We start from the raw sequence: 25,633 nt of genomic DNA on the forward strand, positions 1-25,633 counted from the left end.
GTCCCCCGCCTTACAGCGTGTGTATCTTCAGCTGATCGATCATCCTTGCAATCGCCGGGAACGAACCTTGCAACCTCGCACAGGCGCAGTCTGCGAGACTGCATCTGAGGTCAGGCGGGCAGCGCTCACTGCGCCTGCCCCAGGCAGAACAAAACCGCGCAGGCGCCGGATTTGATTTGAAAACAGTGCGGAGGGGGCGGCGCCCGGCGCCGAAGAAGCCTTGAGTGACGGCAGTGTGGCGTGTGCAGCAGGGGGGTTAAGACCTGTCTCCAGGACTAAAGACAGGTATTTTTGCGAAATTATAAAACTCTTTATTTCTGCTTTGACTGCACCAATAACTAAAAGAGCCACCTTGTCAGAATGCAGCATTACTGCTGCACAAGGTGGCTCTTTTAGTTTCTAACGGCTGGAGGGGGTGACAGGTTCCCTTTAAGACCAGGTTCAGATTAGAGTAAGAAAATTTGTCAGATTTTTCAAACAGGAAAAACTGACTATTTTCATCTTGTTTGCCATCTGTATGCTATCTGTGTGTTTTTTACATCCTATGCCATCTGTTTGTATACATCAACATTAAAAAAAATGTAGAAGATCAAATAGTTCACCATGTTGTTAACCCCTTACTACCGAAGCCTGTTTTCACCTTGCCGACCAGGCCAAATTTTTCAATTTTGACGACTGTCAATTTTGACATTATAACTCATGTTTCAAGATATCCCGGTCATTCTGAGATTATTTTTTCAAGACGCATTATACCTGGAAATTTCATAAATATTATAACTGGAAATATAATTTTTGAAAAATTTTCAATTTTCAGACTTAAAATTGTTATGCCCTTACGACAGGCAGTCATAGCACTAAAAATAATTACCATAATAATTAACATTAGCCACATGTCTACTTTAAATCTGCATAATTTTTTTAAATACATTTTTTTCATGTTAGAATTGTAAGCTAGTTAAAAGGGTTTAAAAGTAAAGCAGCAATTTTTCATATTTGCAGCAAAATTTACAAAACCTATTTCATTATAGACCACTTCACATTTGAAGTGTCTTTTGGTGGCCTAGATGTCAAAAAACACCCAAAAGTACCCCATTAAAAAAAAAAAAAGTACCATTCAAGGTTTTCGAAACTACATTTAGGCCGGTGTCACACTCAGCGTATGAAAATACGGTCCGTTTTTTACGGCCGTAATACGCAGAAATGTTCCCAAAATAGTGATCCGTATGTCATCCGTAGGCAGGGTGTGGCAGCGTATTTTGCGCATGTCATCCTCCGTATGTAATCCGTATGGCATCCGTACTGCGATATTTTCTCGCAGGCTTGCAAAACCGACATCTAATGGATTTATGTGCTCAAATGTTCGTTAAAACATATATATATGGAGTGTGTGAGTGTGTGTAATATATATATATATATATATATATATATATATATATATATATATATATATATATATATATATATATATATATATATATATATATAATATTTCAGACAGCGCTAGATATCATAAAAGCCGGTAATTCAATTGCCGGCTTTTGCTCTCTCCTTCCCAAACCCGACATGCTATGAGACATGGTTTACATACAGTAAACCATCTCATATCCCTTTTTTTTTTTTTTGCATATTCCACACTGCTAATGTTAGTAGTGTGTATGTGCAAAATTTGGGCCCTCTAGCTATTAAATTAAAGGGTTAAATCGCGGAAAAAATTGGCGTGGGCTCCCGCGCAATTTTCTCTGCCAGGGTGGTAAAGCCAGTGACTGAGGGCAGATATTAATAGCCTAGGGAGGTACCATGGTTATTGGCCCCCCCTGGCTAAAAACATCTGCCCCCAGCCACCCCAGAAAAGGCACATCTGGAAGATGCGCCTATTCTGGCACTTGGCCACTCTCTTCCCACTCCCGTGTAGCGGTGGGATATGGGGTAATGAAGGGTCAATGTTACCTTGCTATTGTAAGGTGACATTAGGCCAGATTAATAATGGAGAGGCGTCAATTATGACACCTATCCATTATTAATCCAATAGTACGAAATGGTTAAAAAAACAAACACATTATTACAAAGTACTTTAATGAAATAAAGACACAGGGTGTTTTAATATTTTATTAGACTCTTAATCCACCTGAAGACCCTCGTTCTGTAAAAAAGGAAAAATAAAAAAAACAACAATATCCCATACCTTCCGTCGTTCTGGTCACGTCCCACGATGTAAATCCATCTGAAGGGGTTAAAGCATTTTACACCCAGGAGCTCTGCTAAAGCAGCTGTGCTCGTGGTTGTAAAAAGATGGGGAATGAATGGAGTGCAGGGGAATGTCCTGTAGTTACCTTGAGTCGCGGTGATGCGCCCTCTGCTGGATGTCCTCATATGAACTCTAGCCTGGGAAAGTTCATATGAGGACATCCAGCAGAGGGCGCATCACCGCGACTCGAGGTAACTACAGGACATTCCCCTGCACTCCATTCATTCCCCGGGGTTTTACAGCCATGAGCACTGCTTTAGCTGCTTTATTTACTTTCAATAGTAAAAAGTTGGTCACACTTGTCAAACACTGTTTGACAAGTGTGACCAACCTGTCAGTCAGTTTTCCAAGCGATGCTACAGATCGCTTGGAAAACACTAGCATTCTGCAAGCTAATTACGCTTGCAAAACGCTAGTGGTCAGCGGGAATACGCATGTCAAAATTTCTGCAGCAATTCTGCAACGTGTGCACATAGCCTTAGAAAGTTTATTAGGGATGAGTGAACATGCTCAGAAAAGGTATTACCCGAGCATGCTCGGTTGATAACCGAGTTACTTCGACGTGCTCCAATAATGACAGCAGCAACACATTCAGGGATTGCCTAACAAACAGGCAATTTGTTGTACAATTTCTACTAAGCATGACGATGCCCCATATGTGGAGAAAAACTACTGTTTGGGCACAAGGGAAGGCTCGGATGGGAAAGAGCGTTATTTGAATTTGGGCAGGAGTAGCTGGCGGATGCCATGTTGGATTGGAAGAGCACTACATGAATTTTGAAGCGCTATTTGGCTGGAATAGATTGTGGATTACAACAGCTGAAACCTCTCACAAATGAACCCATTCTGGAAACTACACCTCTCCAAGGAATTCAACTAGGAGTATAGTGAGCAATTTTAACCCTCAAATTAGTCACGCCCCATAAGTGACCCCATTTTACAAACTACACTTATTAATTAATTTATCTAGGGGTGAAATGAGCATATTGACACCACAGGTGTGCCACAAAATTGTATTCTATTGGGCGGCGAAGAAAGAATAATTACAAATTTTTTTTCACTAAAATGCTGTTTTAGCCTCAAGTTTTTAATTTTTACAAAGGGTAATAAAAAAAGGACCTCACAGTTTGTTATGCAATTACTCCTGAGTGCGCCAATACCCTGCATGTAATAGGGAAATACTTTTCAGGACTGTGGAAAGCTCAGAAAGGAAGGAGTGCCATATTGGAGTGCAGAATTTGCTGGAATGGTTTGCAGGTGCTATGTTACAATGGCAGAGCCCCTGAGGTGCCAGAACAGCGGAACCCCCTACACAAGTGACCCTATTTTTGCTAACTACACCCTTCAGTTAATTTATCTAGGGGTTCAGGGAGCATATTGAAACTGCAGGTGTGTCTGCAAAATGTTATACTGTTTCATCTACATCTACAAAATACGTGATTCAGATTGAATCCATTCTATAATAATGCATCAGTGTTACTCTGGATTCTGTCTGGCCTCTGATCAGCGGTGTCCGTCTTGTCATCTTTTCAAAGGTGTACAAAACTGTGGCTAACCGCGCTTTTGTGCATGCCTAAAAAGATGCATAAAAAGTTTGACACCTCTGGATCATAGGCCGGATGGGATTTCAAAGTAACTGCATCTGCCTCATTACAGTGAATTATCCATTAAGCGTTTTGTGTGACTCACATTTTTCAGAGATTTACACATAAATCCCATTGTAAGCGTAGAGCACAGGATAAATGTGCGCCCAGCCTTACAGCAATTTTTGTGAGGCAGAATGAACCTATCAACAGCAGTTCAAGAATTTGGTTTTATTTATTTTTTATGCCGTTCAACATGCGGTATAAGTGAGAAGTCCTCTTTATTCCTCAAGTCAGTAAGAGTACAGTGATACCAGATTTATATAGTTAGGTTTTTTTTTTTTGTTGTTTTCTAGGTTTTGCTACTAAAACCGCTTTTTTGCAAAATTTAGTTTTCATTGCATCACCATATTTTGAAGGCTAATTTTTTTATTTTTCTGCTGACAGAGCCATGCGAATGTTTGTTTTTGTTTTTGCAGAATAACTTGGAGTTCTTATTGATGCCATTTTTGTTTTTTGGGCATATAACATTTTTTGATCGCTTTCTCTTTTGCTTTTTGAGAGGCAAAATGAATGAAAAACCGCAATTCAGGATTTTTTTATTTTTTTTATTGTTTCTGTCATTCACCATGACATAAGTAATAAGATAGCTTTATTCTTCGGGTCATTATGAATAGAGCTATACAACATTTGTTTTTGTTTGTTTTTTCCATAAATGTTTGCTGATTTTAAACTATAAAAACAAGTTTGTAAAAAAGAAATGGTTTTGCATGGTCTTTACATGCTGGATATAGCTTTTTTATTTTTTCGTTGATTGAGCTATAAGATCTTGTTTTTTGTGGGACAAGATGAAGTTTTCAGCTTTACTATTTCTATTTACGGTACATGTTACTTTTTGATCTAATTTTATTTCACTTTTTTGTTATAGTATGACAGTTATATAGATCAGATCATTCTGGACTCGGTGATACCAAATCTGTGGACTTTTTTTTTTGTTTATTTTTGCGTTTACACATATTCATTATTGATCACTGCATTTAGAGCGTTACGTAGTTGTCACAGCCAGGGCTCAGCTGTCACTTAATCCGAGCTCCTGGCAGCGATCTTGTGGGTGCAGCTCCTGTGCCATAACGTACTGGTACATCATCAAGTTATGATGTACAGGTACGTCATATGTTGGGAAGGGGTTAAGAATTGCAATGAATCTGAAAAAATCCGTTATGTTACAGATGATCCTTATTTTTGCAGTCACATAGACTTGTATAGGCAAGTCTCATCCAAAATACGGAAGAGACTAGTGCAAACCTGTCATCTGTCCATGTGCTAACTGATTTTAAGTCTATGTTCACACAACCAATTTTTCAGTGCTGTCTAGCAACCAGGAAACCCCCACATGTACTCAGGCTGGCTAGCAGCCGTAAATCATGCAGCTGCATGACAAAAACTAAATCTCCGAGCACGCCGAAACACTCAGAGACCACCCGAGCATGTTCGGGAAAACCTGAGCAAGGAGTATACTCGCTCATCACTCGTGTTTAGTAATAAAGAAGTGTCAGACAGACACCCTCATTACTAAACCTATAAGTAAAGAGTTAAACATACACCAAGAATAAAACACTTACTTTAAAATAAAACCGACACATTCCTTAAGATGTGCCAATTCTTGCAACTTGCCCTGGTGCTATGGCAAATCGGCTGAAAGTTGGGGAGTTGAAGTCGCCTTTGCATGGTCAGGTGACATCAAGCACAGAGGTTAGTAATGGAGAGGACCCGATTACTAACCCCATAGTGATAATATAAAAAAAAAGCATGCTCCCAGAATAAAGTCCTATATTTGAAATAATGACACAGACTCCTTTGTTGAATCTAAATTAAACCATACTCACGTCATCGCCCAGTCCACAGAAGCCAACGTCTCCCGTAAATGAATTAAAATAATAAACAACAATATTCCTCACCTGTCCGAAGTGAAGAGATTATCCATAATGTCCCACAATGATCCTGATGACTTTGGAAGCAGTCACTAATGTGACTGCTCTTAAGGACAGCCGGCTACACACTGACAGAGGAGGTAATTGCTCCTGCAGTGTGTAGCACTGAGCTGCAGTGGGAAAGTTCACCGGAGTTCATCAGCTGATGAACCCCGTGATCTCACTTATGGCATCTCTGCTGCTTTCTCACGCAGTGGTGCTGTATATATGCCGAAGTTAAGTATGTGGTGTTTTGTTTTGTTTTATTTTGGATTTTTTTTTTACAGGAGACAAAGGGCTTTAGGTATTAAATGTAAGGTGAGTATAAACAGTTTTTTTTTTTAGCACAGGTGCCAGCTGATTACTATGCCAATCAGTAGCCGCCTGCCCCCTCTGTAAGGCTACTTTCACACATCAGTTTTTTGCCGTCAAGCACAATCTGTCGAATGTTGAAAAAAAACTGATCCATCGCAGATTGTGAAAAACTGATGCGACGGATCCGTTTTTTCGACGGATCCGACTAGCATATCCAGATAATTGAATTAAAAAAAAATTGGAGCATGCTCAGTTTCCGACGCCGGAATCCGTTATTTTCTGGATCCGGCACCTTCCAGCTCCCATAGGCTTCCATTCTAGCAAAAAGTCGGAAGTGTCGGATCCGGCGCTTCTGGCTTTTTCGCCGGAGACAAAAAAAAAAACATTACTGTGTCCTTTTCTTCCAAACGCCGGAAACTACATTTTTGCCAGATCCGGTGAAAACCGGAAGAAAAGTAAGGTAATCCGGCGCTAATACAAGTCTATGGGAAAAAACTGGATCCGGCAGCATCTTTTGCCGGATCCAGTTTTTTCAAAATTTGCCGGATTGAGCCTGACAGCGAAAGACGGATGTGTGAAGGTAGCCTAATCAGTGACAGCAGGCGTCGGCTGATGGGAGTAGTAGTCTTTCATCAGCCGACAAGCTGTTACCTGCGGTAAGCTTTTTACTGCAAATCACAGTCACATATTGCGGGGTCACGTTGACACCTGATAGTATGACCCTGCAGCGCTCTGACTGGCGGTAACGATCTTACCGCTGATCAGAACCTCTGTTTCATCTGTGTGACAGCGCGGGAAACACCTGATATGAAGTCCGTGAAAACACAAGCAAAAACTCACAAAATCTGCAAACATTTTTATACCTGCATTTTTGCTGCGTATTTGACTAACTCAATTGAAGTCAATGGGTAAGAAACGCTGCAAAAACGCAGAGAATTTACATGCTGCGGATTTAAAAGCAGTACAAATCCGGAAAGGAAAATTATTGATCATATGCACAGCACTTCGGGATTCTCATTGACTTTGTTGGCATAAGCATTCCCTATCTTTTTGGGGCCAGTTCCGTGCTTAAAAAAACGCCGCCAAAACGCACAGTGTGCAAACAGCCTTATTCAATAGGGCTTTTCAGATGACTGTTTATTTCCTCATATGAAGCATTCTCTAACTCATTTTGGATGAGACTTGCCCATTCAAGTCTACGGATGCACCTAGAGAATCGGATCCCATACGGATCAACTGTATAGCATTCTATTTTAATCCATTGCAATTCAAGACCATAGGAAATTGTATTACTTCCTGTAAGTTTTAACATCTACTGAGGTTTACAAACTGAAGGCATGCGGATTAGAGATCATTTGTCGTCTTCTGGATGACCATTTATTTTTTTATATGTTCTTTTGAATTTGGCCTAACACGGACATCAAACGTATTTATAATATGCTTGTCCGAGTCCGTATTTTTAGGTTTTTAGGTTCTACTTACCATTTAACCCTTTGTTTCAGGAGCTGGCCCCAGTGTGTCTTCCACAGTGCACTGTTCTATCAGCTGTCTGCTTAGATCAGGGGTGGGGAACCTCAGGCCCCAAGGTCATTTACGGCCCTCGATGACCTTTTATCAGGCCCCCGGGCAGATTCTCAGGGACCGCATTCTCGGGCAGGGAGGTGTATTTTGATTGCCACCAGCTCATTAATTTCTTCTTGTTAGCACACACATGCAGTGTTCACTACTGAACACTGAAGGGCATGCAATGAAAGATTACGTTCTGAAACCAGGGCCAGAGTCAGGATGCATTTTGTGGGTGGAGTTTGTACATCCCCCAAAGGATGGTATAAATATCCAAATGGCCCTTGGCAGAAAAAAGATTCCCCACCCCTGGCTTATATGAATAGTCCTCCTTCTTGCGGGGTAGTGACATCGGTCTGCTGCCATCTTATTACTATTCAGCTAAGAGACACTCCTGCACAAAGGAGGAGACACTCCTGGACAACAGGGTCCAGCCCCTAAAATTTTCACTCTTTGTTTCAGGGAGAGGGCAGGGGCTGTGACAATGATGGCAGCCTCTGCCCCCTGCTCTGCTAATGCTTTTCTTGAGTATCCCAGCATGCACTGGAGATACGCAAATGAATAATCATCATCCAGGAAGTAAAGAAAAAAAAATACAAAAGGTAGATAATGTAGTTAGGGAACGGTAAGGAATTTTTAAAGAAAGTATATTAGAAAATAACTTAAATTATAGGACTAAGTGGATAGGAAAAATGTTTTGCCTTTGGACCACCCCGCTAAGGAGGGCAAGAGCAGGATGCCGCTAATCCTGGGAGAAAGGGGCAAAGCTTGGATGTAGGTCACGGCCATCTCTCAGAAATGAAAGTGTCTCTCCAAATAAGAAAGTGTGAGGACCACTGTTATAGAGCATATAGACAGGAATTGCTAATATAGCATATACACAGATGGATATTTTTTTAATTAAATTCTCCACATCCGAGAAAATCTGATCAAACCCTGATTACACTCTGATCAGAGTGTGATGAGTATAATCAGACTGATTTTCTTGGATGACAGAAAATATGTTGTGTGACCCTAGCCTAAGATGCTTTCAGTCAGGATAGCCAAAGGTTGCCATGGAAACCAGATGCAACTGACCATTTAGTTTTAGGGACACCATTGGGTGGCTGCAGATAGTCAAGAACAGGACCCGCCAACAGGGAGCAGGGAGCACTGCGCTGTATTATGACACGCATAGTAAAACACAAGCAGAGAGTGGGATGAATTTTGTGGGTAATTGTTCTGCTCTTTGTAAATAAGCTTTGAGAATGGCTTTCTTACAGGACATAATTTGTTTTGATCCTGTCTGCGGCACCAAATCTCTATACGGTTCCTTACTACAGCTGTGATCCGGCCATGTGCGCTGAGCCGGTCCAGTAGTGCCTGCTTTGGTAAAGGTTGGAATAACGCTTCAGAGCTCGGTATTTGCATTGCATATGCTGTAGGAGGGAGGTCCAAGAAGAATCCACAAACAGCTGTTGTTGATCTGTTGTTGTTCCATTAGAAGCCTCAATGCTGTCATAATTTGTTCAGTCACATGCGAATGGTTCTAGGAAATAATTGCAGTAAAATAGGGTTTATTTATACTCGGAGAGAAAATTTGTTGCTATATTTACCTTTGCCACAAACCTTACATATTAGGCAGGTTTTCATTGCATCATCGGATAGGCACATAAGACTACACCTATAGGAAAATAATTTCTAATGGATGTATTATCACCCAAATTGACTGTATGATGGTGAAGTAGTGTCCAGTCCATAGACCTCTTCCAGGCTATGGACCGGACACTGATCGGCATGAGAATCTGCCACCAGAGATTACATTACATGACGGGGGGTTACCAGTGTGAAGTGTAATGGCCCCTCTCTGCTCTCCTGATCTCCCTAGGAGTGCAGTGATCATATTGACACCACAGATGTGTCACAGAATTTTATACCATTGAGCAGTGAAGAAAAAAATAATTACCGCACATTTTCACCACAAAAAGATTGTTTTAGCCCAAGATTTTACACTGGAAATGAGTTAAAATGTCACCCAAATTGGTCCCACAATTTCTGCTGAATGTGGCAATACCCCTTATGTGGCTGTACAGTACTGCTTAGCCATACAGCGAGACTGGAGGGACGGAGTGCTATTTGCCACAGATTTTCCTTTAATAGTTTATGGGCTTTGTATATGGAGTCAGCAAACTTAGTGCTACAAGAGAAAAATACCCCCCTTAAGTAACCCCATTTTGGAAATCATACCCCTTTTGGAATTTATCTACAGGTGTAGTGATGATGTGACTCAATGGGTATTTTCTGTAGCAGTGGATGTTGCAGAGTGAAAATTGCAAATCTGCTATTGTAGTGCCCAGTACGTTGTAGTGCTCATACATTGTAGTGCCCAATATATCATGCCCAGCTAGAGCTTCTGGAGACACGCACCCATTAATTAGTTGGGCTCTCATCGGTACAGAAATGCCAAACATGTGGACTCTAAATATGGTTTAGGCACAGTGGGGCTCAGAAGGTGGAGGACATTTGAATTTGGGAGTGCAGGATTTGCTGAATTTCCTTTGAGGGGCCAGGAGCCATTTCGTTTTCCAGAGCCTTTGTACTACCAGTAATGTGGAAGCCCCGCTTCCTTTTTTTGCAGATTAATTTGAAGGGTTTTTTTGGGGGGGAAACATTTTACATATTTTGGATCACATTTATCCAGCGCTCTACGCTGAGCACTTACATTGTGGTTTCTGCCTAAATTTCCGAGTGACGTGATTCAGATGAAACCCCTGAAGGATATATTCACTATAATGAGGCAGCAGAGTTACTCTGGACTTGTGTCTGGCTTCTGTTCAGGGTTGTCCTTCTTTTCAGAGGTGCACAAACTATGGTCGATTGCACTTTTATGCACGCTTCAAAAGACAGACACAATCAGATCATAGGCCAGACAGTCCACAGTGCCTCCATCTGCCTCATTATAGGGAATCTTCTGCCGGGGGTTCCATCTGAATCATGTATTTCAGAGATGTACACAGAAACTCCAATGTAAGCGCTTAGCAGTATACATGTGAGCCGAGCCTTGCTGTGATCTTTTGGGAGGCAGAATGAACAAATCAACAGCAGGTGAAGAATTGGTTTTATATATTTTTTTATGCTGTTCCTCATTTGGTATAAGTGATTAGACTACTTTATTGCTCGGGTCACTGCAATTACAGCGATGCCAGATTTATATCAGGTTTTTATTTTTGGCTGCTGTCGCACACTAAGGCTGGTTTCACACATCCTGATATTTTCAGTACCGGACATATCCGTGTCCATTTGTCACATCCGTGTGCTGTCCGTGTATTGAAAAAATTTGTTTCAATTTTAACCCTATGACTTTAAAAACGCACACTGATTGCATCCGTGTGCAGTACATGTTTACACTGACCCATTGACTTGTATGGGTCTGTGTGATCTGTGCTGTCGCTCAAAAACGGACATGTCAGCGTGTTTTGCACACGTACACACGGTCCGTGAAAATATGTCGATATGTGCATAGACCCATTCATTTGAATGGGTGTACGTGTGTCAGTGTCTCGGGTACGTGAGAAAATTGTCACCACACGTACCGGAGACACTGACGTGTGAAACCGGACGTTTGTTTTTTTTTTCCCAAAAAAGTCTTTGCATCACCATATTTACGATATATAACTTTTCCATATTTGTGCCAGCAGAGTCATGTGAGGTCTTTTTTTTTGTGGGACGAACTGACTTTTTTATTGGTGCCATTTTCAGTCACATAGCGTTTTTTGATTGTTTTCTATTCTGATTTTTTTTGGAGCAAGAAAGAACAAAAACCAGCAAATCAGGATTTTTTTTTTTTAAATACCGTTCCGCTCGTGGTAAAATTGATAAGGCAGCTTTATTCTTTGGGTCAGTACGATTACAGCGATATGACATTTTATATAATTTTTTAATGTTGTGGCGCAACACGCAATAAAAAATATTTAATAGAAAAATAATTTATTTTTGCATCTCTTTATACTGAGAGCTATAACTTTTTTTATTTTTCAGCTGATGGAGCTATATTGCTCCTTGTTTTTCACAGGACAAGATGACGTTTTCAGAGATATCATTTTCATTTACATTTGTATTTTTTATTTGCGTTTTATTCCCCTTTTTATTCAGCGTTATGATTAAAAAGCATAGTGTCTTGCCACGTTCTTTGTTTTTTTCACAGTGTTCATTGAAGGGGTTAATAGTTTTATAGCTCTGGTCATTATAGACCCAGCAATACCAAACATGCACTTTTTTAATTTTTTTTTACATAAAAATACCGTACGTGAGTATAAAAATTTATATTTAAAAATATTTTAACAATTTTTTTTACACTTTTTTTTTTTTTTTTTACTTGGACTCTCCATGAGACTTTAACTTTTAAGGCTCCGATTGGTGGTATAAAGCATTGCAATGTATGAGCATTGTAATACATGAGCATTGTAATGCTTTACACCTGTCCGTGCTGCAGTGATAGAAGCCTGGTGACCTTGATGTCTTCATTACGACCTCTGGTCACCATGGCAATGATCAGGCCCTAGCTATGACGTCACATATGCGCTGATCAGAGGGGAAAGGGAGCTCCCCTCTCCCTGCTTTCTAAATGCTGCGATTGATATTGATCGCAGCATTTAGGAGGTTAAATAGTTGGTGGCAGTGGGGGCACTACTCCTAACAGTGAGAGCTGGGTGTCAGCTTTCTTGTTAGCTGAACACTTGGAGGCAATTGTGTGGCCCTGTGCGATTGCCAGGGTGTATCCATACGTCCAAGGTCGAGAAACCCTTCCCAGCCAAGGCGTATGGATACATCTAAGGTCATGGAAGAGTTGATGGTATGTGCACAGGGACACAGTGGGTTTCCAACTAGATTTTAAGGGAAGAACAACTACTGTGTTTAACAGTGTCACCATTGTGGGTGAAATTATACTAAAATCTCATCAATATGCTGCAAAGAAAATCAGCAGCCTAAGTCTGCAACACAATCGCTCTGTAGAAAAGCATGGCAGATAAGTTGTGTGCACATACCATAATACACTGCTCAAAAAAATGAAAGTAACACCTAAACAACACAATGCAATTCCAAGTCAATCACACTTCTGTGAAATCAACCTGTCCAATTATGAAGCAACAACGATTGTGAATTGTTGAACAGACAACAGGTAGAAATGATGGGCAATTAGCAAGACAACCCATATAAAGGAGTACTTCTAGAGGGGGTGAACACAGACCATTTCTCTGTTCTCTTCCTTTTCGGCTGTTTTGGACACATTTGCATTTTCAGTGCTCTCACTCCTAGAGGTACTATACAGTAGCATGAGGCGTTGTCTAGAACTCACAGAAGTTGCTGAAGTAGTGCAGCTCATTCAGGATGGCACATCAATGCGAGCTGTGGCAAGCAGGGCTGCTGTGTATGTCAGTAGAGTCCATAGCCTGGAGCAGCTAACATGAGACAGGCCAGTACACTAGGAGATGTGCAGGGGGCCATGGGGGGGCAACAACCCAGCAGCAGGACCGCTACTTCCTCCTTTGTGCAAGTAGGAACAAGGAGGAGCAGTGCCAGACCCCTGCAAAATAACCTCCAGCAGGCCACTAACATCCATTTGTCTGCTCAGAAACAGACTCAATGAGGACCTGACCTCCACAAGTGGGTGTTATGCTTACAGCCCAACAAAGTGCAGGGAGATTGAAATTTGCCAGAGAATACCAAGATTGGCAGATTCGACATTGGCGCGCCCCTTGCTCTTCACGTATGAGAGCAGGTTCACACTGAGCACATGTGACAGGCGTGACAGAGTCCTGAGACGCTGTGGAGAACATTCTGCTGCCTGGAACATCCTCCAGCATGACCGCTTTGGCAGTGGATCAGTAATGGTGTGGGGAGGCTTTTTTTTGGAGGCCCTCCATGTTCTAGCCAGAGGTACCCTGACTGCCATTAGGTACCAGTATGAGATCTTCAGACTTATTGTGAGACCATATGCAGGTCCAGTGGGTCCTGGGCTTCTTCTGATGCATGCAATGCTAGGACTCATGTGGCTGAAGTGTGGCAGTAATTCCTGCATGATGAAGGCATTGATGCTTTGGACTTTCCAGGCCCGTTCCCCAGACCTGAATCCAACAGACTATTCAGGAGTTGACTGATGCTTTAATCAAGGTCTGGGAGGAGATCCCTCAGGAGAACATTGCCGCCTCATTAGGAGCATGCCCAGGTGTATTAGGGAGGTCATACAGGCATGTGGAGGCCACACACACTACTGAGCATAATTTCCTTGTCTTGAGGCATTTCCACTGAAGTTAGATCAGTCTTTAACTTGATTTTCCACTTTGATTTTGAGTATCATTCCAAAGCCAGACCTCTATAAGATATTGTGATTTACATTGATCATTTGTTTCTTTTTCTCAATGGCTTCCACTATGTAATGAAAATAAATTTGCAACTGGAATATTTCATTTGGTGATATCTAGCATGTGGTATTTTAGTGTTTCCTTTGTTTATTTGTTTTTATTTTGAACAGTATATATTACCGAGATCTGAGTCCCTTTAAAGTGCACCTGGCTTTTTTGGTGACTTTTTAGAATAAACTGGTAAGTGTGTAAGAGGAACAACACTTTGTCCATTATGTTACTTGTATTACCTGCATTCTCCAGCTATTATTTTCAGTTGTTTCTGAGCTAGTGCATGGAGACTAGCTCCTATGATGTCTCCTATACACACTACATAAAGGCAAGAAATAAGAAAAATATGTTGTGGTGGACGCTGTAATGATGAAGACAATGATCAGAAGGTGTAAAAACATAAAAATTAATTAAAAAGCAGCAACGGGTTTCAAAATAATCTGATTTTTTCCCCAGACTATCATACAAAGAAGTATATAAAACAACTTATAAAGGAAACCGTGATATAAGGAAATTACACATCCCACCCACTGGTGAGTATCAAAACCCAGATACACAATAGAACATATGAATTATTTATAATCATAATTCAAATAAAGAATAGAAAACCTATATACATAATCTCTAGAGGAGAAAGTAATTGTGAAGGGAAAAAAACTTCCCAAAAGTTTACAAAAAATACATTTTGGGGATTTATTTATTTTTTTAAATGAGGTTAGACCAGACCTTTTGTATAGACCTCAGTCTGCTCAGTCTTTGTTCTGGACATCAGTAGCAGCAGCTTCCAGGAGGAGTAGAGCCCAGGAAGGGGCTTGACTGCCTCTCCTGAATTCCTCCTTGCATCCCTGAAGACGTGGTATGGGTATCTTAAAAGATGCTGAGAGAATAAATGGTTACTTATCAGTACATATGAGGCTAATTCAATAGCAAAACGCATCAAATTTATTATTGGCTTGCCCCAGATTTTAGCTGCAAAATAATAATATAAAGGAAGCCAATCTAGGGTTTAGACCTCATTAACCCGTCCAATTTGCAATTACATTTTTTTTTGGATCTGGATAGAACTAAAAAGTACTAATGCTATTGTCTGGGACTTTTTTCAATTTCATCTGCTCTTTTTGTAGACAGATGATTCTCAAAAGACAAAAAAAAACAAACGAGGCATGTCCAGATTTGACCAACTCGTCAATTCAAAAGTTGAGGCCTCATTTCAAAAGGATAGCACATAGAAGCCATCTGTGTTCTATCTCAAACAAAATGTGTGAAATTAGCCCAAGAAAAAGTTGAGTGTCTAATATCTAGTAACATTTGCCAGGTCACACTGAGTGCCACCCCGTGGTCGACGCTCATAGCAAATGAGCATTTCTGCTACACACAGGCAAGATCTGATCATCGCCTGTGTGTAGCTGAGGAGATCGAAGCACTGCAGCATCTAGTCTCCCATGGAGACTACTGAAGCATGCAAAAAGTAAAAAAATAAATGTTTTAAAAAAAAAATAAAAGTTCAAATCACCCTCCCTTTTTACCTCATTCAAAATAAAACAATAAAAAAAATCAAATGTACACATATTTGGTATCGCCGTGTTCAGAAGCGTTCGATCTATGGAAATAAAAAAAAGAATTAACCTGATTGCTAAACAGCGTGACAAGAAAAAAATTCAAACCGTCAGAATTACAATTTTTTGGTCCCCACTACATTGCAATAAAATGGAATTAGGCTATGTCTCCACGTTCAGGATGGCCGGCGGTATCGCCGCAGCGGCGAAGCCGCTCGGCGCTAAGCCCCGCCCCCTTTCTGGGACGCGATCATGCCGGATGTGTTAACTCTTCACATCCGGGATGATCGCTCTGTCCCATAGGGCCCTGTGATATGCCTTGCGGGGACGCTGCGTCCCCGCAAGGTGTACGGACATGCTGCGATCTGAAAAGACGCGCAGCATGTCCGTAGTTGCAGGGCCGCCGCGTGCGGGTTTCCACGCATAGTGGAGACGAGATTTCATAAAATCCCCTCCACTATGCTGGAACATCTGGACGCTGCTTGTTTGACGCTGCAGCTCTGCGCAGCGTCAAACAAGCAGCGTTTCCTGACCGTGGAAACATACCCTAACAGGCGATCAAAAGATCGTATCCAGACCAAAATAGTATCAATAAAAATGTGAGCTTGGTGCGCAAAAAATAAGCCCTCACCCAGCCCCACATCACGAAAAAGGAGACCCTACAAGTCTCGGCAAATGACGCCTTTTTTTTAAACAAAATTTTGGATTTTTTTTTCACCATTTAAATAAAAAAAAAATACTTAGACATGTTTGGTGTCTATGAACTTGAAATGACCTGGATAATCATAACGGCAAGTCAGTTTTAGCATTTAGTGAATATGGTTAAAAAAAACCCCAAAACCTGTGGAATTGCACTTTTTTTTTCATTTCATCCAAAAGTACAACTTGTCCCGGAAAAGACAAGCCCTCACATGGCAATATTGACCGAAAAATTAAAAAAAGTTATGGCTATGGAAAGAAGGGGAGCAAAGAACTAAAACGGAAATACCTCTGGTTGTGAAGGGGTAAAGCTTGTAAGCACTGTTTTGACCTTTACCAGGATCATTGGCGTGCCCTGTTGGCTCCTAATCCTGGCCAGCTTCAGTGCCCTACTTACAAGCTACACAGCAGCAGTGGTTTGTCTCCTAGGCAAAATTGCTTGTTTTTAAAAGCACTATCCGACAATATCCATATATAAAGATTAGGATATCCCTTTAAAGGGACTCTGTCACCTGAATTTGGAGGGAACAATTTTCAGCCATAGGGGCGGGGTTTTTGGGTGTTTGATTCACCCTTTCCTTACCCGCTGGCTGCAATATTGGATTGAAGTTCATTCTCTGTCCTCCGTAGTACATGCCTGCACAAGGCAATCTTGCCTTACGCAGGCGTGTACTATGGAGGACAGAGAATGAACTTCAATCCAATATTGCAGCCAGAATGCAGCCAGCGGGTAAGGAAAGGGTGAATCAAACACCTGAAAACCCCGCCCCTATGGCTGAAAATTGTTCCCTCCAAATTCAGGTGACAGAGTCCCTTTAAGAAGCCCATAACATTTTTTCAGATACAAACATGAAAATGTTGGGGCGAGTGGGCAGGGGTTTAGCATTGCAGAGACCAGGCCCCTGCGACAGATTTCTCTCCACACAAGCAGGCAGTGTGATAGAGAACACTGCCTGCATTAGATATCTGGTTTTTTGTTGGTGATCACACCTTTCCCTGTATTTTAAAACGCATGTAAAATGCCATATTTTCAAGTGCTTATTAGTGTTTACATTTTTTATGGATTTTTTTCCTTCTGTGATGTTCTATAGAGGCATTTTTGAAGAGCTACAGGTGAACAGTCCAATCTATCTACAGTGCCTACAAGTAGTATTCAACCCCCTGCAGATTTAGCAGGTTTACACATTTGGAATTAACTTGGCATTGTGACATTTGGACTGTAGATCAGCCTGGAAGTGTGAAATGCACTGCAGCAAAAAAGAATGTTATTTCTTTGTTTATTTTTTTTTTAAATTGGGAAAAGTTTTTTCAGAGGGTCAATTATTATTCAACCCCTCAACCCACCAGAATTCTGTTTGGTTCCCCTAAAGTATTAAGAAGTAGTTCAGGCACAAAGAACAATGAGCTTCACATGTTTGGATTAATTATCTCTTTTTCCAGCCTTTTCTGACTATTTAAGACCCTCCCCAAACTTGTGAACAGCACTCATACATGGTCAACATGGGAAAGACAAAGGAGCATTCCAAGGCCATCAGAGACAAGATCGTGGAGGGTCACAAGGCTGGCAAGGGGTACAAAACCCTTTCCAAGGAGTTGGGCCTACCTGTCTCCACTGTTGGGAGCATCATCCGGAAGTGGAAGGCTTATGGAACTACTGTTAGCCTTCCACGGCCTGGACAGCCTTTGAAAGTTTCCTCCTGTGCCGAGGCCAGGCTTGTCCGAAGAGTCAAGGCTAACCCAAGGACAACAAGGAAGGAGCTCCGGGAAGATCTCATGGCAGTGGGGACATTGGTTTCAGTCAATACCATAAGTAACGTACTCCACCACAATGGTCTCCATTCCAGACGAGCCCGTAAGGTACCTTTACTTTCAAAGCGTCATGTCAAGGCTCATCTACAGTTTGCTCATGATCACTTGGAGGACTCTGAGACTGACTGGTTCAAGGTTCTCTGGTCTGATGAGACCAAGATCTTTGGTGCCAACCACACACGTGACGTTTGGAGACTGGATGGCACTGCATACGACCCCAAGAATACCATCCCTACAGTCAAGCATGGTGGTGGCAGCATCATGCTGTGGGGCTGTTTCTCAGCCAAGGGGCCTGGCCATCTGGTCCGCATCCATGGGAAGATGGATAGCACGGCCTACCTGGAGATTTTGGCCAAGAACCTCCGCTCCTCCATCAAGGATCTTAAGATGGGTCGTCATTTCATCTTCCAACAAGACAACGACCCAAAAGCACACAGCCAAGAAAACCAAGGCCTGGTTCAAGAGGCAAAAAATCAAGGTGTTGCAGTGGCCTAGTCAGTCTCCTGACCTTAACCCAATTGAAAACTTGTGGAAGGAGCTCAAGATTAAAGTCCACATGAGACACCCAAAGAACCTAGATAACTTGGAGAAGATCTGCATGGAGGAGTGGGCCAAGATCACTCCAGAGACCTGTGCCGGCCTGATCAGGTCTTATAAAAGACGATTATTAGCTGTAATTGCAAACAAAGGTTATTCCACAAAATATTAAACCTAGGGGTTGAAGAATAATTGACCCACACTTTTATGTTTAAAATTTATAAAAATTTAACTGAGCAACAAAACTTTTTGGTTTGTAAGATTTATGCATCTGTTAATAAATCCTGCTCTTGTTTGAAGTTTGAAGGCTCTAACTTATTTGCATCTTATTAAACCTGCTAAATCTGCAGGGGGTTGAATACTACTTGTAGGCACTGTATATAATTATCTAAGGTCCACTTCCGTCTGTTTGTCTGTCTGTTTCTCTGTCACAGAAATCCCGCGTCACTGATTGGTCGATCCCAGCCGGCCGCAACCAATCAGCGACAGGCACAGTCCAGCCGCGAATTGGCCCCTCCCTACTGCCCTCCAGTCAGCGCCCTCAAAAGTCCGTTAAACGGACTGCGTTACACCGCGGCATAACGCGGTGTAACGCAGTCCGTTAACGGTGCCATTAACCCTGTAAGTGTGACCAACGTTTTCATATTGATGCTGCCTATGCAGCATCAACAGTAAAAACATATAATGTTAAAAATAATAATAAAATCATTATATTCTCACCTTCCGTCGTCCGCGCCAGCCTTTCCCGCTCCTCACGACGCTCCTGTCCCAAGAATGCATTGCGGCAACGACCCGTGATGACGTAGCGGTCTCGCGAGACCGCTACATCATTACGTGTTATTGCCGCAAGGCATTACTGGGAACGGAGCGTCGTGATGAGCATCGCTAAACGCCTGGGCTGGATACGGGGGCCGCCGGAAGGTGAGTATATAACTATTTTTTTTATTTTAATTCCTTTTTTTAAAAGGGATATGGTGCCCACATTGCTATATACTACGTGAGCCCGGCCGTGTTATATACTATGTGGGCCGTGTTATATACTATGTGGGCCGTGTTATATACTATGTGGGCCGTGTTATATACTATGTGGGCCGTGTTATATACTATGTGGGCTGTGCTATATACGTGGGCTGTGCTATATCGTACGTGGCTGTGCAATATACTATGTGGCTGTGTTATATACTATGTGGCTGTGTTATATACTCTGTGGCTGTTATATACTGCGTGGGCTGTGGTATATACTGCGTGGGCTGTGGTATATACTGCGTGGGCTGTGTTATATACTACATGGCTCTGCAATATACTACGTAGCTGTGCAATATACTACGTGGGCTGTTATATACTATGTGGGCTGTGTTATGTACTGCGTGGCCTGTGCTATATACTACGTGGCTCTGCAATATACTACGTAGCTGTGCAATATGCTACATGGCTGTGCTATATACTACGGGGCTGTGTTATATACTACGTGGGCTGTGTTATATACTGCGTGGGCTGTGTAATATACTGCGTGGGCTGTGTAATATACTGCGTGGGCTGTGTAATACACTGCGTGAGCTGGGTAATATACTGTGTGGGCTGTGCTATATACTGCGTGGCTGTGCTATATACTACGTAGCTGTGCTATATACTACGTGGCCGGCCGCGAACAATCAGCGACAGGCACAGTCCAGCCGAATCCTGTGTATTCATTGCATTATTCTGAAATTTTCATAAACTACATACGGTACATATTCTAGAATACCCGATGTGTTAGAATCGGGCCACCATCTAGTAAATACATAGTTACCTAGAGCAGGTGTGTATCCTTGGCCCTGAATGTCATTATTGTATTATAGCCAGTAAACTGTAGCTGTCACGAGATTTTAAAGGGCTTTTCTGAACCATGACCTTTTTACTATAGCCATCTTCCTATTCTCCTGCCCCTTCTCTACCAGCAGTCTATGTTCACCCTGCTTCAGCCCTGATGTATAGACACAACCACTGCAGTCAGTCATTGAAAGTCACCAGTAAACACTAGAGGTGGGTGATTGGATGCACTGGTGCCAGCACAGAACGGCAGGGGATGGAATACTACTTTTTTCAATTATCCTCTTTATTATAAGGAATAAAATCCAGGATCGGTTTGGAAAACTCTCAAAATGCAGACAAGTTGCAGGTGTCACAAATGCCCCCAGGACATGGGGGCCCAGGAGGTGTAGTGGCAGTGCCCCTGTGTGATATGAGGGGCACAGGAGATGTAGTGGCAGTGCCCCTGTGTGATATGAGGGGCATAGGAGATGTAGTGGCAGTGCCCGTGTGATATGAGGGGCACAGGAGATGTAGTGGCAGTGCCCCTGTGTGACATGAGGGGCACAGGAGATGTAGTGGCAGTGCCCCTGTGTGACATAAGGTGAGGGGCTCAGGAGGTGTAGTGGCAGTGCTCCTGTATGACATGGTGAGGGGCCCAGGAGGTGTAGTGGCAGTGCTCCTGTATGACATATGGTGAGGGGCTCAGAAGGTGTAGTGGCAGTGCCCCTGTGTGATATGAGGGGCACAGGAGATGTAGTGGCAGTGCCCCTGTGTGATATTAGGGGCACAGGAGATGTAGTGGCAGTGCCCCTGTGTGATATTAGGGGCACAGGAGATGTAGTGGCAGTGCCCCTGTGTGATATTAGGGGCACAGGAGATGTAGTGGCAGTGCCCCTGTGTGATATGAGGGGCACAGGAGATGTAGTGGCAGTGCCCTTGTGTTACATAAGGTGAGGGGCCCAGGAGGTGTAGTGGCAGTGCCCCTGTGTTACATAAGGTGAGGGGCCCAGGAGGTGTAGTGCCAGTGCCCCTGTGTTACATAAGGTGAGGGGCCCAGGAGGTGTAGTGGCAGTGCCACTGTATGCCATTAGGTGAGGGGCACAGGAGGTGTAGTGGCAGTGCCCGTGTGACATAAGGTGAGGGGCACAGGAGGTGTAGTGGCAGTGCCACTGTATGCCATTAGGTGAGGGGCACAGGAGGTGTAGTGGCAGTGCCCGTGTGACATAAGGTGAGGGGCACAGGAGGTGTAGTGGCAGTGCCACTGTTTGCCATTAGGTGAGGGGCACAGGAGGTGTAGTGGCAGTGCCACTGTATGCCATTAGGTGAGGGGCACAGGAGGTGTAGTGGCAGTGCCCGTGTGACATAAGGTGAGGGGCCCAGGAGGTGTAGTGGCAGTGCCCGTGTGACATAAGGTGAGGGGCCCAGGAGGTGTAGTGGCAGTGCCCGTGTGACATAAGGTGAGGGGCCCAGGAGGTGTAGTGGCAGTGCCACTGTTTGCCATTAGGTGAGGGGCCCAGGAGGTGTAGTGGCAGTGCCACTGTATGCCATTAGGTGAGGGGCACAGGAGGTGTAGTAGCAGTGCCACTGTATGCCATTAGGTGAGGTGCCCAGGAGGTGTAGTGGCAGTGCCCGTGTGACATAAGGTGAGGGGCCCAGGAGGTGTAGTGGCAGTGCCACTGTTTGCCATTAGGTGAGGGGCCCAGGAGGTGTAGTGGCAGTGCCACTGTATGCCATTAGGTGAGGGGCACAGGAGGTGTAGTAGCAGTGCCACTGTTTGCCATTAGGTGAGGGGCCCAGGAGGTGTAGTGGCAGTGCCCCGTGTTCCATAGTAAGGGTTAAGTTTGGGAGAGGAAGTGCTGGAGGGAAGGGGACTTGTTACTGCCGCTGACACGGTGGCCTCCTGGCTGCTTGCGTCAGCCTGGGGGTGGCCCCGCTGTAGCTACTGTTGCTATGGAGAGCTAGCGGGGGAGGATTCCTAGGTTCCCTGCCTGACACAGATGACGTCTGACTGGTCGCGGTGTGGCGCTGCGCTCCCGGGCTGTCTGGCCGCCGCACTGTGCGCGGAGTGACCCTTCCTCGGCTGTTCGGTAACTTGTGCTCTCGGCTGTGACTTTCCGCCGTCTTCTGTGCTGTATATGAGCCGTATGCTCGGGCTGCGTGCGGAAGTGACGGGCTGTGCTGCTCTCAGGGGCGTTGAACTGCTCTGGAAATCCCTGTGAGGAAACACTGGCGAGGAGTCCCGGCTGTTAACTCCCTGAGCGCCGGCCCTCACACTGTGCTGCCCCGTCCTCCGCAGTGACCACTGCTCTCCGCTCCTGCTGTCCTCACTAATGGGGGCAGACCTGGCAGGAGGGGATAGTGGGGGACATGCGTACTGAAAGGTCGCAGCCTTATTGCCTTGTACTGCGCTGCGGAGTATGGGGCCGCCATACAGCTGTTGTGGGCTATTACTATTATTCACTTAAAATCAGGATTTACAGGTGTTTTTTTTTCTTCCTGCTTTGATAACGTGAAAAATTATAGAAAAAAAACCGCAGTGCCTCAGCGATGTGTGAATGGGTGGAACAGACTTTTGCCACAAGACGCCATGTACCGGGCCTGACAGTCTCACGACCCACTGAAGGAGCGTCACAGGAGTGCGGTGCTGAGGGCAGATGCGAGGACACCCCACACGGTTGGGGTCAGTGCCACACGGTGACGCAGGGTGGTCTACACAGCTGCTGGTCTAAGGGTTTCTCAAAGGATTCTTTGTAAACTTCCAAAAAACCCCAGGTGAATAATACACGTACAAGATTGTAAGAAAAGACAAGGACGAAAAAACAAGTGTTCAGCAATTCTCCTCACCTGACGAGGACGTCTTGTGAACTTGTACAATTAAGATTATTAAAGGTGATATCTTAATATATTGCACTCATCATATTATACAGCACTGTGTACTTACAATTGCTCACTTTCCCTTTCTACCCCGCTAATTCTTCCCTTATCCATTAGGTCTATGACAGCACATGATTAAAAACTGACTAGCTGAATCTTTCTAAGCTCTATGTAGAAGCAGGAGGTCATGAGTCACCAGTCACTAAAAATGTCCCTGGCAGGGGGAAGAACTGCTGGGTCAGGAGGTGAAGAGAGGAATGATTTTTGCAGGGACAAGAGACTTCCTGTTTCTACATAGAGCAGAGAAAAGAGAAGAACTCGCAGGGAAGAAAGGCAAAATGAGCAATTGTAAGTACACAGTGCTGTATAATATGATGACTGCAATATATTACAAGGAGGATAACAAGTTTGATGGGAGGAGGAGGGCTTCTTAAAAGGGGTTTTCCCTTGAGCAAAAGTTCATTTTAATTAATAGATCTTTGAATAATAATTCCCACAATTGGATGTGTTAAGTAAAATATTCCTGTGCTGAGATAATCTTATAAATGTGCCCGTCCTGTGTAATGGTTGTGTCTGACCGTACAGGAAGATGGTCTGATCATACCACAGCACCTGGGCAGGGTAGGAAGCAAAACAGTATACAGACATTACAGCATCGGATCACAAATGATTTTTGTCTCTGAAGTAAAACATTGTTTAAAATCAGGCAGTGAAATGTTTTACCTCACAGAAAGAATCAGCTGTGATCCCATACTGTAATCTCTGTATGCTTCCCCCCTCCCCCACCCAGGAGCTGTGGGATGATTAGACCATGTTCCTGCACAGTCAGACATAACCATTACACAGTACACAGCAGGGGCACATTTATAAGGTTATCTCAGCACAGGAGGATTTTATTTAAACACCTCCAATTGTTCAACTGCTTATTGTTCCAAGATCTATTAATGAAAATTAACTTTTGTTCATAGGAAAAACCCTTTAGGGGCCATGTGCACACGTTCAGGATTTTTTGCGTTTTTTTCAAGTTTTTTTCGCTATAAAAACGTGATAAAAACGAAAAAAACGCTAACCTATGCCTCCTATTATTTACAGTGTATTCCGCATTTTTTGTGCAAATGTTGCGATTTTTTTCTGCGAAAAAATCGCATCGCGGAAAAAAAAGCAACATGTTCATTAAAAATGCGGAATTGCGGGGATTCCGCACACCTAGGAGTCCATTGATCTGCTTACTTCCCGCACGGGGCTGTGCACACCATGCGGGAAGTAAGCAGATTATGTGCGGTTGGTACCCAGGGTGGAGGAGAGGAGACTCTCCTCCACGGACTGGGCACCGTATAATTGGTAAAAAAAAAAGAATTAAAATAAAAAATAGTCATATACTCACCTTCGATGTCTTCCCGCCTCTCAGGTGCATGCTGCCGCTTCGGTTCCTGTAGCTGGTGTGCGGTGAAGGACCTGCGATGACGTCACGGTCCTGTGATTGGTCGAGACCGGTCATGTGACCGCGACGTCATGGAAGGTCCTGCGCGCGCACACCATCTATACGGAACGGACGCCACTGAGGTCTGCAGGTGAGTATAAGCATTTTTTTAATTTTTTTTTATTATTTTTAAACATTCTATCTTTTACTATAGATGCTGCATAAGCAGCATCTATAGTAAAAAGTTGGTCATACTTGTCAAACAGTATGTTTGACAAGTGTGACCAACCTGTCAGTCAGTTTTCCAAGTGATGCTACAGATCGCTTGGAAAACTTTAGCATTCTGCAAGCTAATTACGCTTGCAGAATGCTAAGAAAACCGCAAAAAAACCGGAAAAAAAACGCAAAAAAAAAATGCGGATTTCTTGCAGAAAATTTCCGGTTTTCTTCAGGAAATTTCTGCAAGAAATCCGGACGTGTGCACATACCCTCAAGGTTGAAGATACATACAAGTCCATTGAGTTCAACCTATAACTGAAGATGTTGATCCAGAAGAAGGCCAAAATCCCATAAGGCAGGCACTAATAGCCCCATATTAGGGGGAAATGGCCCTTACTAAGTCAGCATCCAGCAATCAGACTTGTTCCCTGGATCAGTGTCTGTAGATTACAAGGAAAGCATCCAGGCCCTTGCTTGTAATGTTGTAATGAATCAACCATTAGGCCGGAGACACACTGGTGCGAGAGACGGCCGAGTCTCGCTGGTTAAAAGCAAGCTGTGGCACCTGCATTCCGGAGCTGAGCGTGCAGCTCCATGTATTGCTATGGAGCCGCACGCTCCGCTCCGGAGTGCAGGTGCCACAGCTTGCTTTTAACCAGC

At 43.4% G+C, this 25,633-nt stretch overlaps 1 protein-coding gene across 3 annotated transcripts in view; it reads left to right on the forward strand.

Moving 5' to 3' along the window:
• HIVEP1 (HIVEP zinc finger 1) overlaps window positions 1–25,633 on the forward strand; it is a 311,461-nt gene that overhangs the window by 93,954 nt on the left and 191,874 nt on the right. Inside the window, exons 1-2 of one of the 3 annotated variants that reach the window (XM_077269895.1) lie at window positions 21,874–21,917; window positions 22,245–22,547. The exons of the other annotated variants lie outside the window; for them this stretch is intronic. The gene's annotated coding sequence lies outside the window, so the exon portion shown is untranslated. Of the gene's footprint in view, window positions 1–21,873; window positions 21,918–22,244; window positions 22,548–25,633 lie in introns of those variants that run through there. 3 annotated transcript variants of the gene reach the window in all.

The sequence above is a fragment of the Ranitomeya variabilis genome, chromosome 6 (genome assembly GCF_051348905.1).
Source record: "Ranitomeya variabilis isolate aRanVar5 chromosome 6, aRanVar5.hap1, whole genome shotgun sequence".
NCBI classification, from domain to species: domain Eukaryota; kingdom Metazoa; phylum Chordata; class Amphibia; order Anura; family Dendrobatidae; genus Ranitomeya; species Ranitomeya variabilis.